The following is a 16,831-nucleotide window of genomic DNA, read 5'->3' as shown; positions in this document are numbered from 1 at the left end:
AAGATTGGCTGGCAAGACCTATGGTCAATGGAACAGAGCAGGATCAGTTTCCTCATCAGGTCAACATATGATGTTCTCCCATCACCACAGAACCTAAACCTCTGGGTAGGAGAGGATCCCTCATGTCCTTTGTGTTCATCACCTGCAACATTAAGGCACATTTTGACAGGATGTAAGGTGGCTCTTAGCCAAGGACGGTTTACTTGGCGCCATGACCAGGTGCTGCGATGTTTGGCCTTAGCATTGGAAGACAAGCGTAACAAGACCAATAAGTTGCCACCTGTTCCATCAAAACATTACACACAAAAGACAACATTCCTCCGCCCAGGAGAGCAACCACCAAGAAAAGGTGTTAAAACCAATCCTCGCCCAGGACAACTGGAAGCTGCTAGAGACTGGAATATGCTGGCAGATGTTGGTCAACGGCTTATTTTTCCACCTGAGATTGCCACCACTAACCTTCGACCAGATATTGTCTTGTGGTCTGGATCAGCACGCCTTGTTCACCTGGTAGAGTTAACAGTGCCATGGGAGGATGCTGTAGATGAGGCGTATGAGAGGAAGAAACTGCGGTATGCTCAACTAGCCACTGAAGCGGAACAGCGAGGATGGAGAGTTCGGGTTTACCCAGTGGAAGTGGGTTGTCGAGGATTTGTGGCACACTCTACAACCCGGTTTCTCAGAGACGTCGGATTCAGTGGCCAAGAGTTGCGTCGCACAGTGAAGAACTTATCTGAAGCAGCAGAGAGGAGCAGTAACTGGCTGTGGTTGAGACGGAAAGATTCTGGCTGGGGACAGGTAAGTAAGCTGGGCTGAGTTGAGTGGGGGACGGAGGGGGGTGATGCTGGGACGCCAGAATCACCGTCGAGCCCTCTTGAGGTGTCGTGGGCTAGTCGACGAAACACTGAGGATGGAAGGTGCCCACTTGAAAACCCCAGAGATGTACCCTACTTAGCTCAATCCAGACGGTTGTCATGCTGATGCGCTGGGGAGGCCGCACTTTGGTTGATCCCCGGAGCCAGCATTGCAGCCGTTGTGTGTGCTGATGCGCCAGGGAGGCAAAATAAGCTGATCCCTGGAGCCAGCATTACACTTCAGCCATTAACACCAGACAGAAGGATATCTACATCATCATATGGAAGGAAACGTAAATGGATGGAGACACATATGGATCACATTAGTTTACTGTAAAGCTACGTCTTAGTTGGTGCTTATCTTGGCGAGAGCCGAGTTCAAATCAGCATGAAGTTTTAACATCTACTCTCGTGTAATGGAAATCTAGTGTTCAACCTTGAAATGATGTTATTTTTCATTCTATATTTAGCTGCAAATCTCTATTGGGCACAGCAGCTTTGTAAATTCAGTACTTACACTGTCCAGGGTCACAGGGACACTTGTGTTCATGCCTCACTCAAAGCGTCTGAATGTCCTGATGTCATACCAGAACTGCAAACACACAAGCAAGCCTGTCAGTGATACTCACACCCCCACTGCCATGGCTGTACATTCGAAATTAGAGCCATCAGCAACATGTAAAAGTGGATCACTATGAACCATATCCACTGTATACAAATAAATGTAAGTTTCAGATTGATGGACAGATCCCCAGGTTCTGACAATCTCAATAGCTTCTGTGAAAGCATGTCCAGATCATAACTGATTAAGTGCTTTTCTAGATGTATGTAAAAACTGGGACATAAGGACAGAGAGACAGACAGACAAACATGGGGCCTCCATATTTTGATACACTCAATAATTTGTTCTTAAATTTAAAAAAAAGGTCTTTATCAAGTTTCAACACAATAGGACAAGCGGTTCTCTACAGGGGTGGAAATAAGCCTCCTATTGCATAGCAGTTTCACAGTGTATCGGTAACAAGCTCAGGTGTGTTCTATTAAACTCCTATTAGAACATGGACCGTAGATTTCCTTTAACCTGATTGGTCAATATGAGATCCCTAATAAAGGACCTTGAATGTTATCATTCCAACTACGTTTAATCTGTTCCAAATCAATCCTCTGGAAAAAAAAATAATACAGTATTCATTTATGTATTTTACCTTTTTCGTGCTTCCTCGCTGTGCTATAGTTCAATCTATCTATTTAAAATTTAGTATAGCAAATATAAAAATATTTATTTATTAAAATAAATAAATAATAATTTGCTGTCATTGGCAATACAGTAACCACAACAGCAATAGTAATAGCAACTAGTGTCCGGTTTGAATGACAAGAAACCAGACCACTGGTGCAGACGGATTACTTTCAGCAACTTTATTTTAGCATACCATAATAACAACACAGGCACAGTGCTCTCTTCTCTAACAAAGCCAGGAGGGTTTGAATAACCTTTATGAACACACTGAACAAGTCAGATTATTATTTTTTTTTTTCCCCACTTTCATTAGTAAATTTTAGGACCTAATGATAATTTAAATACCGAAACTTACACAAATCCATGAACCTGCACTCAAAACCGTGTTCGCTTTTGTGTATGAGGTACTGAACGGAAGACCAGCTCCATGGAAGTAGAAGATTATTATGTTTGTTTTTTTAAATATTGAGGTATTATTTAGGCAAATACCCACTACTTGACATCGTCCACTGTTGGGATAATGAAGCCTGAAGGAATATTGAGGAAAAATGTATGCATTCATTAGCAACAAAAACTAGTGCTGCATAAAATCACAAAATCAAAACAATCAGAACAACTTTAAATGTTATTTTTCAGAAACGCAGCCATTTTCTAATAGAACCCTCATTAACGGCACGAGGCGGGATTTAGCAGACAGTAAAGCCCTCTTCTTTGGGTTTATTGCTTAAGGAAAACCAGGAATGGGAGTCTTATTTCCAACCGTGCTGTAGATATATGTTGAAATGTAAATGTTATGGACAGACAGAGTCAGATTTCTTAGGATTCTTACACACTCAGTAACTTGTGGCAGAGGGACAGGCGGTTCTCAAGCGTGACGTACACACACAGACCTGCCTGCACTGCACCCCCAGGCTCACCTCCCCTGAACCAGGAAATAAAAAATTCACTTCTGTCACCCCAGCATCCATCACAGGGCAAGCCAGCAACGCATTCCCTTTGTGAGAAACAAGAACGGGTTATCAGCTTCATAATGATGTAAGAATGATGCAAGTTACATGTAAAACGTTAGACACAGTGTTTACTCATCAATACAGTCTAGAAAGATAACACTGCTTATTTAATGGAAATCAAATAAAAACAAGACAAAGAATTTACTACCAGACATAAACACCAAGAAATAAATAACAGAAACACAGCGTACACATTTGTTCCAATCACTGTCACAAAATAAATATTTTGGACACAGAAACGTCCCCACATACTGTAGTGCAGTAGGACTCCCTTGTAATATTTCTTCATGTACCACACTGTAAAAATATAGAGCCCTCCTTTCATTTTCAATACACACTGTAACAGGCCATAAGCAGGGTACTGTAAAGAATGCAGGTATCAAATACAGTGCTGAAACTAATGAATTCGGCACACACAGACGCGCAGTTTCATGAAAATGACTACTGGCTAAAAAAATGAATATGTAGGGTTAAATCATTTTCGAAGCGATACAGACCTTTTCTGCACTGCTTGCTGCTGGTGAAGTGTTAAAAGGGTTTGACTGCACTGCATAAGGGTTTTGTTAAGAGGGGAATAGATTTGGCAAATACAAGGGATCACTGCACAGTCTGTACAATGAAAACAGTACCTATCATGTACTCGTCTTCCATCTCAAAGCTCTGTATCTATCCAGGGAACTCAACCCAGAGTGGCCTGGAATGAGAAGGAGACTCACTTGGGCATTATGTATTAATAGCTTCTGTTCTGACTGTTTCCAGGGGCAGCAGCTCAAAGCAGATAACTGACATGTGCCCTGGTCTCGACCCACAATTTGCAATGATAAAGGATGGAAAACAGTGGAAGATGTCATTATGCATGCGGTCGTCCCCCCTCCATTGGTTTCAAGCGGTACTGCAGCTTGAGAGCCAATATGCTTTGATAACACTATGTAACACAATTTTTGTTCCTGGGTAGTAAGTGTTATTTCCTAATTGCTTATGCCTCAAAAGTATAGAAAATGGCTATTATTCCCCACAAATTGCTTTTGTGACCAGGACAGTGATATTTTGAAATTGACCTATTTCCAATGAGAAAACGGGCGAATTTGTGTCTTTTCGTTCACATAAAGTCAGAAAAAAACAACATATGAATCCAAATTAACATGTATTTATACTAAAGTAATACAAAAATGACTACAAAAGATTTAGAAGTGAGTAGTTTTTCGAGATTTTCGATTATACTGTAAATCACTTTCACGAATCAGCCCCCAAATGTAGTCTCCCATCATGTTCTCGTTATACTGTCCTTGGTAGCGGCGTTCAAAGTCCAGTATATCCTGGTGGAAGCGCTCGCCTTGCTCCTCCGAGTACGCTCCCATGTTCTCCTTGAATTTATCAAGATGAGCATCAAGGATATGGACTTTGAGGGACATCCTACAGCCCATTGTGCTGTAGTTCTTCACCAGAGTCTCAACCAGCTCCACAGTTTTCGGCCTTGTGATTGCCCAGGAAGCCCCAAACCACTGTGACAAAGCTGTTCCAAGCCGCTTTCTCCTTACTAGTGAGCTTCTTGGGGAATTCATTGCACTCCAGGATCTTCTTTATCTGTGGTCCGACGAAGACACCGGCTTTGACCTTTGCCTCAGACAGCTTAGGGAAGAAGTCTTGAAGGTACTTGAAGGCTGCCGACTCCTTATCTAGAGCTCTGACAAATTGTTTCATGAGGCCCAATTTGATGTGCAGTGGTGGCATCAGCACCTTCCGGGGGTCCACCAGTGGCTCCCACTTGACGTTGTTCCTCCCCACAGAGAACTCGGTCCGCTTGGAAGGGTCCACCATGCAGAAGTAGCAGTTGCTTGAGTGGTCAGTGGGTTCCCACCAAATTCTTGGGATAGCCCTCCTCAAAAAACCCCACCTCCCTCCAGAGCTACCGTCCTGTCTCCCTCCTACCCTTCCTCTCCAAAACCCTCGAGCGGACTGTACACCGCCAGCTCTCTGCTTTCCTGTCCAACCACTCTCTGCTTGACCCTCTCCAATCTGGCTTCCGCTCTGCTCACTCCACTGAAACTGCCCTCCTGTCTGTCACCAACTCACTTAAGTGTGCCCGAGCTGCCTCTCTCTCCTCTGTTCTACTATCCTCTCTCGCTGACCTGGGAATCCTCTGGCACTGCTCTGGCCTGGTTCTCCTCCTACCTCTCCAACCGCACTTACCAGGTAACCTGGCGTGGAGCAACCTCCACACCTCACCCACTCTTAACTGGAGTCCCCCAAGGGTCAGTCTTGGGTCCTCTCCTGTTCTCTCTCTACACCCGCTCCCTGGGCCCCCTCATCGCATCCTATGGTTTCTCATACCATTTCTATGCTGATGATGCTCAGATTTTCCTCTCCTTCCCCACCTCTGACTCCACCATCTCCTCCTGTATCTCTACCTGTCTGTGTCTGTCTGCTATTTCCTCCTGGATGCACTCGCATCACCTCAAACTCAACCTCTCTAAATCTGACCTCCTTTTCTTTCCCTCCTCCTCCCCCTCCTCTGATCTCTCTATCTCCGTTCCTCTGGAATCTACCACACTCTCTCCCTCTTCCTCCGCTAAGAACCTTGGAGTCACCCTGGACCCCTGCCTCTCTTATTCCCAGCACATCTCTACTCTGGCACGCACTTGCCGATTCTTCCTGAGCAACATCCGAAGAATCCGACCCTTCCTCACCAACTATGCTACCCAGCTCCTGGTCCAGGCCCTGGTACTCTCCCGCCTAGACTACTGCAACTCCCTCCTAGCTGGCCTCCCTGCGTCCGCCACCCGTCCGCTCCAGCTCATCCAGAACTCTGCTGCCCGCCTGGTGTTCTCGCTGCCTCGCTTCGCCCACGCTACTCCACTACTCCGCTCGCTTCACTGGCTCCCGATCACCGCTCGCATCCAGTTCAAGACTCTTGTACTAGCCTACAGATGCCTTGACCAGACTGCACCCAGCTACATCCAGACCCTCATCTCTCCCTACACCCCCACTCGACCTCTCCGCTCCGCCTGCACAGGAAGACTGGCTCTACCTCCGCTACGCTCCCCTGCCTCCAGAGCCTGCTCCTTCTCCACCCTTGCTCCGCAGTGGTGGAATGACCTTCCTACAGATGTCAGGACTGCCCAGTCCCTGACCACATTCCAGCGCCTCCTTAAGACTCACCTCTTCAAACAGCACCTGTAGATTTAAATGTGCTTTATTTTGCTCTTATCTGCCCCCTATTTTACTGCATTTAATCCTGTACTTCAGAATACTGTAATCTGCGAAGTGTTTAACCTGTAGTATTTTGTACTTAATCATATCCTGATGTAACTATCACTATTTAATCATATCCTGATGTAACTATCACTATTATCTGCTGTATTATTGAATTGTGGTTTGTCACACTTGAACAAAAATTATTGTATTTCTTGCTCTTATTGTATTACTTGTATTGTAACACTTGAAATGTATTTGCTTACGATTGTAAGTCGCCCTGGATAAGGGCGTCTGCTAAGAAATAAATAATAATAATAATAATAATAATAATAATAATAATAATAATGAACTTCATGGCTCTCTTTTCCCCTCTGTACCATCCTACAAAAATACATTTATTTCACCCATGACTAATGTGTAAGAGATTCTCGCAACATTTTTCATATATGATATATTTTTTCAATAACATTGAAAATTGTAAAACATTTTACAATTAAAAACTTTTACAATTTTAAAAATTTTAACAAATTTTATAACATAAAATTCCGAGCAACAATTGTCCATCTTACCTTCCAGAGTTTTTTTGCAGTGCTCGCAGGTGAAATGAGGTGCCCAGGGTTTGTCTTGATCCCCGACAGGCATGCCGAAATATGCCTTGTAGGCCTTACACATCTTAGCAGATGCTTCCACGGAGTACTTTTTCGCTCTTGTCTTGATAAATTGGCCGCAGACATAGCAAAATGCGTCTGCCGGATGCTTGCAGCCTCTTGATGCCATCTCAGAAAAATGCAGATATGTATCCACTTAGGCAGCTGGAACTAAACTGAACTGGTGGGCTTAAGGCCCCTGTATTTATACTACTATTTATATTACTGGAAAGTTCTAGAAAGTTCTAGAAGTTACTCCAAGTTTACTCAGCACTGAATCTATCTGGAATGTTCTGGAAAATAGGTAAATTTCAAAATATCACTGTCCTGGTCACAAAAGCAAAATTGTTACACAGTGTAATTCATACAGTAGAAGTAATAAACTTTGGCTGCCAAATTCTGTAGAAGAATGCCCCAAACTGGTACAGAAACAGAAGTAAAACAGAAGTCTCTCAGAAATTTTTAAAAAAACCTGGTACTCATCAAATGATTAGGAGAAAAACACATTTATAAATTCTGTTACAGGAATGAATACGAACATTGTCATTTTTGCCACCCGATACATTTAAAGCAGTGCTGTACCTGACAGATGCAGACTCAGTGCTCTGTGTGTGGTGCCCTGGCTGTGCTGTACCTGACAGGTGTAGACTCAGTGCTCTGTGTGTGGTGTCCTGGCTGTGCTGTACCTGACAGGTGCAGACTCAGTGCTCTGTGTGTGGTGCCCTGGCTGTGCTGTACCTGACAGATGCAGACTAAATGCTCTGTGTGTGGTGCCCTGGCTGTGCTGTACCTGACAGGTGCAGACTCAGTGCTCTGTGTGTGGTGCCCTGGCCGTGCTGTACCTGACAGGTGCAGACTCAGTGCTCTGTGTGTGGTGTCCTGGCTGTACTGTACCTGACAGGTGCAGACTCAGTGCTCTATGTGTGGTGCCCTGGCCGTGCTGTACCTGACAGGTGCAGACTCAGTGCTCTGTGTGTGGTGTCCGGGCTGTACTGTACCTGACAGGTGCAGACTCAGTGCTCTGTGTGTGGTGCCCTGGCTGTGCTGTACCTGACAGGTGCAGACTCAGTGCTCTGTGTGTGGTGCCCTGGCCGTGCTGTACCTGACAGGTGCAGACTCAGTGCTCTGTGTGTGGTGTCCTGGCTGTACTGTACCTGACAGGTGCAGACTCAGTGCTCTGTGTGTGGTGCCCTGGCCGTGCTGTACCTGACAGGTGCAGACTCAGTGCTCTGTGTGTGGTGCCCTGGCTGTGCTGTACCTGACAGGTGCAGACTCAGTGCTCTGTGTGTGGTGTCCTGGCTGTGCTGTACCTGACAGATGCAGACTCAGTGCTCTGTGTGTGGTGCCCTGGCTGTACTGTACCTGACAGGTGCAGACTCAGTGCTCTGTGTGTGGTGCCCTGGCCGTGCTGTACCTGACAGGTGCAGACTCAGTGCTCTGTGTGTGGTGCCCTGGCTGTGCTGTACCTGACAGGTGCAGACTCAGTGCTCTGTGTGTGGTGCCCTGGCTGTGCTGTACCTGACAGGTGCAGACTCAGTGCTCTGTGTGGTGCCCTGGCTGTGCTGTACCTGATGGGCGGCTCTGCGTGGCAGTGCGTGCGGTGAAACAGGCTGTACCAGTATTTAAACATTGATTTAAACATTGAAACAATCTACCATGGGTTTATACAACCAAAAATGTGACAGCTTTGAACCCTCGTCACCCCGCAGGTCCAATGAAGTCATCTACGGCTAAAATTGAAGCAATGGACGGTGACAAAAAATGACTGACAGTATAGTAAATAATCCCACACACAGAGACATATTAAAGTGATAAAGATTATTAGTTTGTGTGCTTGATATAAAGAACAAAATGCCTTTGATATAAACGGTACTGAGAAAGGTGTCTCAGCAGGAGTGACCTGTAGTTTGAATGCATTTGATTGGCCCGGATATGAAACGTAATGTTTATATTTTGGAAAATAATTCATGCATGATATACTCAGGCAACAGATTATCGTTATTCTTTTTCATATGTGGCGAGGGTTTGCCCACTATAGATTTAGTTGCCATGCCCAGTCTCGTTTCATGAGAGAAGCTGGCCGCTCACCTCCACAGAATGATATTCCAGTGATGCTGAGAGTAAGGAGCATTGGGATGGAGAGTTTCAGGTAATCCCAGGAAGCCACATTGTCCCCTGTCCATACAGCACCTGGGAAACAGTAATGCACTTCTTTACAGTATTTCATAAGTGTTCACATCACGTGGAGGGTGTCATTGTTTAAACAGGTAACATCTCGTGCAGACTGGGCTGCTCAAACTGTGTGAAAAGACATCTTATACAAAAAAAGAGACACCCTCCACACAATGTATTCATTTATTATAAATCCCACAAATAAAGACTGTGCCCAGGAATATCTTTAAAATATTATATATATATATTTGTATATATATATATATTTTTTTTTTTTTCGTTGGAGAATTATTTTATTACTTTTAACCAAATACAGCCAATTATTCTTTTTTTTTTTTTTTTTTTTTTTTTTTTGTAATTAAGTTTTTATTGAAAATTTATATACAAAGTGAACAGAAAGACCCTGGAAAAATTTCCCTCACCCCACCCCGCCCCCTCCCGCCCCTCCCACCCCTCCCACCCCCTCGTTACATGGGTTGACGACAAATAAATGAGCAATGCATACTGATTACAACAATAGTAACTTCTTAATTGCAGTTGCCGAGTCTCTCCACATCAGCAGAGTGGAAGCTTTAGCTCCGTTGACTCTGGCTGAGGACATCTCCAAAAAAATAATGTCTAAAAACACCTGTAGCCAGTGCCGCAAGGAGAGTTGATGAGGAGGGAGCCAGCGCTGCACAGTCATTTTTTTTGCAGCAGTCATACTTGCCAGCCACAGTCTATGTTCATTCTCAGAGAGAGGAAATTTAGAAACATCACCCAGGAGAAGAAAGGCAGGGTCCAGTGGGAAGCACCTCCCCATAATGGCAGAAATGGAATCTACTACCTGCCCCCAACATCTGGGCAATCCCACAGTATATGCATCAGAGTGCCTGGTACTCCTAGGTTGCACAAAGTACAACAAGGATGAGGGGCTAGCCCCATAAAATGCCTTTTACGAGGGGTCAAATAAGTTCTGTGGCATAATTTAAAGTGAATAAATTGGTGATTTGGATTCTTAGACGCTCCAAAGACACTACCCCAAACCGCATCCCAGTCTACAGTCCCTCCCCATTGCGCTATATCCTTCTCCCATAGTTTTGAACAAGAGAGGGGGGCAGGGGAGTGTGTGGTGAGATGCTTATATATATGGGAGACTAAGCCCTTAGGTGCTGCCCCCAGGACCCAATCCACTACTGGGTGATGGATTAAGTTGGAGCCCCAGGGAACCCCATATGTTTTTAAAGCAGATCTCAGTCTAAAATAAAAAAACAAAGAGGTGCTAGGGATACTATAGCGAGAAACTAGGTCCTGGAACTCTAGGATAGACTCCTGACCGGCTACATCGTTCAACACGTTTATACCCCTCCGGGCCCAGGAGTCCAAGGAAAGGGGTTTACCACCAGATAAAATATTAACATTGTTCCAAATGGGCGAGTGTCTGTGCCACTTAATATTAAGACCCAAAGTTCTTTCCACTGCCCGGAAAGTTTGCACAGTGTAAGCGATTATGGGGCCATAGTGCAGGGAACACCTTTTGTAAGTAAGGCCAGAGAACAGTATATCTTGTATTCTAATTGGGGATAATATTTCCTGTTCTATTTCCTTCCAAGATGCCTGCATAGTTGGGTTCATCCAGTGGTTTAGTGTACGTAGTAAGAAAGACCAGTGATAAAATTTAAAATTTGGACAGGCCCAACCGCCTTGTGCTTTACTGCGTTGTAATAAAGACCATTTGATCCGAGAGTGTTTACCATTCCAGACGAATTTTCTCAACAAGGAATCAAGTTTTGACCAGTAGCCCACTGGTGGAGGCAATGGGAGCATTGAACTAATAAAATTAATACGGGGGAGAATATTCATTTTAATCGAGGCAATACGGGCAGGAACTGAAGCTGGCAGAAGCATCCATCTGTTCAAATCCCCCTCAATTTTTTTTAGCACTTTTGTGTAATTATTTTTAGCAATTGTTGATATGGAGGGATGTATCTCAATGCCCAAATAAGTTACTTGATGTGAGACTGGAATGATGGGGGGGATATTAACTCTGCCTGCCTCCGCGTTGAGTAGCATTAACACTGATTTTGACCAGTTAATTTTGTAACCAGCTATTGAGCCGAAATTTTCAAAAATCTGAAGTATATTTGGAAGAGAGCGCTCTAAATCAGACACATATAAAAGTGTGTCATCGGCGTATAGTGAAATTGAGTGGCAGGACAATCCAATTTTCACCGGTGAAACTAAGGAGCTTGGGCTAAGGGCTCTAGTGACAAGTCAAAAAGTAGAGGGGAGAGAGGGCACCCTTGTCTGGATCCACGAAAGATACTAAATAAGTCTGAAAGGCTTCCACCCGTGGAAACTCTTGCGGAAGGGTTAGAGTACAGAACTTGTATCATTCTAATAAGATTTGGACCGAAAGCAAATTTCTTTAAAACGCACCATAAATAGCCAGGCTGCTACTGGCCATGCTGTCAGCAGACGTGCTGACAGCTCCCAGACTGACTCCTTCAGCCGGGGCAGTCCTGGCAGCGGAAAAGCTGCTTGGGGAATGGTCTCCTGACCTCCCCTCTTCTTCGTAGCCGGCAGCTCCCTCTTCCGGGGCTCCGGCCACAGTCTCTTCTGCAGCACAAGTGCTGCAGTGGGAGCAGGTCTCCGGACCTCCCCCACGATCTCCGGCAGCGAAACTGCTGCAGTGGGAGCAGGTCTCCGGACCTCCCCCACGATCTCCGGCAGCGAAACTGCTGCAGTGGGAGCAGGTCTCCAGACCTCCCCCACGATCTCCGGCAGCGAAACTGCTGCAGTGGGAGCAGGTCTCCTGACCTCCCCCACGATCTCCGGCAGCGAAACTGCTGCTGGGGTTGGTGGTCTCCAGACCTCCTCCCCCTTCTTCGTGGCCGACAGCTCCCCTTTCTGGGGCTCCGGCCACCGTACTCCCCGTGGTGGAGGTACGGGAAGCAGAGACAGCTCCTGCTGTTCTGCTTCTGGCAGTGGCAGAGGCAGAGGCAGCTCCTGCTCCTCTGCTCCTGGAAGTGGCAGAGGCAGCTCCTGCTCCTCTGCTCCTGGAAGTGGCAGAGGCAGCTCCTGCCGGTGTAGGTGGTGGAGGCAGAGGCAGCTCCGGCTGCTCTGCTCCTGCCGGTGTAGGTGGCGGAGGCAGAGGCAGCTCCGGCTGCTCTGCTCCTGCCGGTGAAGGTGGGAGCAGCGTGTAGTCTCTGTAGTCTCACCTCTGCAGCGCGTGAATAACCCAGGGGAGGTCACTGGCGAAGTTCCCCTCGGGGTGCACCAGCCAGTCCCATATTTCCTGGGACGGTGGGGAACCCGGTGGCAGTGGGGTGGCTACTGCCCCGTTGTGGCTGTCCTCCTCCCAGCCCGGCATGCAGGATGCTTCCGCTGCTTCCTGCAGCTCTTTCTTCCCATCCTCGCTTTACTATATATATATATATATATTTTTTTTTTTTTGTAATCCAAAACCCCCTCTCCTGGTCTGACGCTTGGAGGCGCTGTTTATCTCACTTCTGACACCACGTGTCACAAAGACGGCCGGAGTGGGTGGCGTCAGACCAGAAGCAGGAAATAAACAGACAGAGACTTGGAGTTTGGTGGAGCTGAGCGAATGGTTTCGCTCAGCATTTAATAAAACAGCACAGAAAATAAAAGGTTTGAAACAACAAAACACAGGACACGGCACTTGAGGCCAAAATAAATGAGGCCAAAACAAAACGAACTAAACAGTGCACAGACAGACGAACACAACACGGTGAGCAGATTTTACTACTACTTATTATTATTTTTCCTAACATTTACCTCCGCTCCTCACCCGTTCTCCACTCACCGAACACCTAACCCTGAGTGAAAGAAACGTGCATCTATATATACTGTTGTGCTGGGATTCAATTACAAATTAATTATTCACTTGAATCCCAGCACGTGAATTAATTCTGTGCAACCCCGTGCTCGCATATTACATTTAACCAGCACGTGAAGTGATTTGTGCTCTCCTCGTGCCTAAATACAAATCTACACTTTTTAAATACACGTGAAACACAGACCTGTTTATATCCCGTGTACCAATCTATACACCAACATTAACACACGCAACATACAACACATAACACACAATTGCACACAGGGGCGGGGCACATTGCCACAGGGCAGTATTACAGTCTCTGTGAAAATGACCCTTTGCGATTGCAGAATTTATGGTGGATAACCAGATTGGGCCCAGAGTATCCCACAAAGCTAGATACAGCTCAGCCGGCAAACCATCAATCCCAGGGGAGCTGCCTTTTTTAGTGGTTTTTACAGCTTGATGTAATTCATCTATGGAGATTGGACAGTCTAGCTGCTCTGCCTCCTCTGAAGAGATGTTAGGCATATTCAAATCCTCTAGGAAGGCTTGGCAGTGGTCAGGGGAGAGCTGTTTGTCAGAGGAGTATAACTTTGCAAAAAAAGATTTAAATGTTTTGTTAATATCTTTTGGGTTTGAAGTAGGGCCCTTCACCGGGCAGTTAATCGATTGAATGTTGCATCTGCCTTCTTGACGCTTAAGAGTTAGGGCAAGGAGGCGGCTCGGCCGACTTCCCTCAGAGTAATACTTATGTTTGGTGATATGCATAAGAAACTCGACTCGCTGCCGTAATAGATTATTAAGTTCTGCCTTTTCTGCCTTTAATTTAAGTTCAGTATCCCTGGTGTAATTAGATTTCAGGGCCTTTTCCAGTTTACTACAACTTAGCTCTAATTGGGAAATTAACTGTAATTTAGATTTTTTAAGATGAGAGGAAAACCAAATCGCATTGTTGCGTACAAACCAGACCAGTGCTGGGTCAGAAACCGAATCTTTGTTAAAGTTAATAAATTCATTCAGTTTGGGTTTAAGTTGTGAGAGAAATTCGTCATTTTGGAGAAGTGTAATATTAAATCTCCACCTGGCCGGTTTACTTTGGATCGATGCTAAATTGAAAGTGGTTAAAATTGCATTATGATCTGAAAGACTACGGGGGAGAAACTCTACGTTCCCAGTTAAAGGGTTTAGTTCAGGGGAGGAAAGAATATAATCGATCCTTGAAAACGTTTTATGATAAGGAGAGAAGTATGTATAATCCCTTGCCGTTGGATTTTGTGTGCACCATAGGTCGATTAAATTTAAATCTTAGAGGCCGATGCTTGTGCATTAGAGATAGAGATATTGGATTTGTCTAATTTGGAATCGAAAAAGGTGTTCATATCAGACCCTACAATCAGTGAATACTCTGTCAGTGGTAATAGTTCTTTGGTAAGCCATGGGAAGAATAAAGGGTCAAAAATGGTGGGTGCATAAATGCTGACAAACGCCACTTTCTTACCCTGAATGGAGGCACAGCAAAACGCTAATCTGCCACTGTGATCAGAGCTGACTCTCTCAAATGTTAGATTTATGCTTCGTTTCATTAGTATTAATACACCTTTTGTTCGAGAGCCATCACCGGAAGCAACTATTAGTTTATATCTACTATTCTGGAGTCGAGGAGCATCCTTTGGCTTTAAATGTGTCTCCTGTAGAAGAGCTATGTCAACATTTTTCCTTCGTAAGAGATCCAGGACCCGGGTGCGTTTGAATGGTGAGTTTAACCCTCTAACATTGAGGGATAAAACTGTAATATTAGCCATTATCAAAGTATTCCAAGCACCATGAGAGGATCTGAAACATTCGAGACTGGGCACAGCATGTGTTTAAGTTTTCTAAGTATGAAAGATCACAAGAACATTTATGGTAAAGAAACAGATAAAGTGGAAACCCATGTAACCCCCCCATCCCCATCCCCATTTTCCCCCCTGTAGCAAACATCTGTGACGAACACGATGCGATGTCAAGCATCAAACATCAAACACCTGTACCCCCTTCAAACTGATATTGCAAACTGCATTAACCATCCTTATGAATTGAGATTAGTACATTAGAAGGGGTAGCAAAACTAGAAGCTAATTATTACTGCTGTTAGAAATTAAATCTGTCTCCTTGTAACATTTCAACAGTTTCTGTTGTATCGGAGTACAATTTACAATAGTAGTGGATACAAGAGAGAAAAATAAATGTGCGTCTTACACAAGATCAGACAGCGAGCTGTACAATTAGCGATACAATAATAATAGTAATAAAAGGGGTTTTGAACCATCCCTTTTGATTCCAGCATAAAGCAATAAAACATCTGTAAATAGGAAAACAATTGTGCTATTTTTAAGAAGGGTATAGAACTATAGAGTGGTACTCATGTCTCCTTACTATTTCCGAACAGCACGTGTATAAACGATAATAATAATAATAATAATAATACTGGAGGGAGAGAAAAAAAAAAAAAGAGAAAAAAAATTAATAAAAACTCCGGAGAGAACCTCTAAAGCCGTCTCCCTTGTGTTCAGAACAAAAATAGAGGTGCTGAAAACAGGTATTGCAGATATTTACAATTAAAAAAATTAAATAAATAAATAAAAACACAGGAGAAAACCTCTAAAGCCGTCTCCCTTGTGTTCAGAACAAAAATAGAGGTGCTGAAAACAGGTATTGCAGATATTTACAATTAAAAAAAAAAAAAAAAAAAAAAAAAAAAAAAGCGTAAACCCGAAATACAGTGCTATACAGTACCGCTCCACTTTGCAGTTCAGAATAGAACAATTCTAATCCTGTTCATCCCTCCTTATGAGCCGTGCATAGGGACCTCCTCGGTAATATCCGGTTGAAATTGCAAAGACTTTCGAGCAATTACAGCCATCGAAGTCGAGGGATCCAAGCCAGCCAAAAAATCCTCCACTTCTCCTGGTGAATCAAAGGATAGCTTATCGCCTCTGTGGGTGACCTTCAAGACTGCCGGGTAGATTAAAAAGGAATCCACGCCCTTCTGCCGAAGTTTGGCTCTAACTCCCGTAAAGGCTTTCCTGCTCTGGGCTGTTGCCGGGCTGTAGTCAGCGTAGAAGCCCAAACGGCGGCCTCCTGCAAGGGACGGCTGCGCTTTGCGAGCACCCTGTAGAATAGCCTGGCGATCAGCATAACGAAGAACTCTAAACAACAGCGTACGTGGCTTGTCTGAGTTGCTTGAGTGGTTTGAGTAAACCCGGTGAGCTCTGTCGATCTCAATAAGCCCAGGAGCAGCCGAAGCGAGGTCCGGGATCCAGCAAGGCAGCATCTTCTGTAGATAACGAACAGGGTCGTCACCCTCAAGGCCCGATGGTAAATTTACCAACCTAATATTGTTTCGTCGTGATCTGTCTTCCAAATCGTTAATTTTCATTTGGAATTTGTCAATCTGGGAGAGACAATGGTTAGTGTCCTTTTTTATTTGACGAAGATTGCCTTGCAAAATCTCAACTTTAGCAGATACCCTCTCCATGTTTTTAGCATGAGTGCTGATATCTTCTTTAAGTGATCGAAGCATGGCTCCGTTTTCAGCCATGTAATCCTTTACCGGGCCCAGCGCAGCCCCCAAGGCCTCGGACAACATGTCAGCTACCATGCAGCGCATCGAATCTCTTTGAGCGGCGATTGCTTGTGATATCACCAAGGCCACATCATCAGGCAAAGGAGAGGACTTAAAACGTTTGCCCTCCGGATTTTTTTGTGGAGAAGCAGTGTTTTTCTTGTTCGCTGCCATCATTAAACAGGATTTAATAAGAAAAAAGAAGTCTTTAGGCAAAATAAATTTAAGTATAAAACGTAGATAGGGGATAACAGTCAGGAGCTTAATGAAGTGCGACCATCTCGCG

The 16,831-nt window shown here is 44.7% G+C and overlaps 1 pseudogene; it reads right to left on the bottom strand.

Moving 5' to 3' along the window:
- The window catches only part of LOC117422174 (neutral alpha-glucosidase C-like), a 39,619-nt pseudogene that overhangs the window by 9,173 nt on the left and 13,615 nt on the right, over window positions 1-16,831 (bottom strand).

The sequence above is a fragment of the Acipenser ruthenus genome, chromosome 18, assembly GCF_902713425.1.
Source record: "Acipenser ruthenus chromosome 18, fAciRut3.2 maternal haplotype, whole genome shotgun sequence".
Lineage (NCBI taxonomy): Eukaryota > Metazoa > Chordata > Actinopteri > Acipenseriformes > Acipenseridae > Acipenser > Acipenser ruthenus.
Note: the sequence above shows the minus strand (reverse complement) of the source record. Positions and strands in the feature narration are given on the sequence as shown.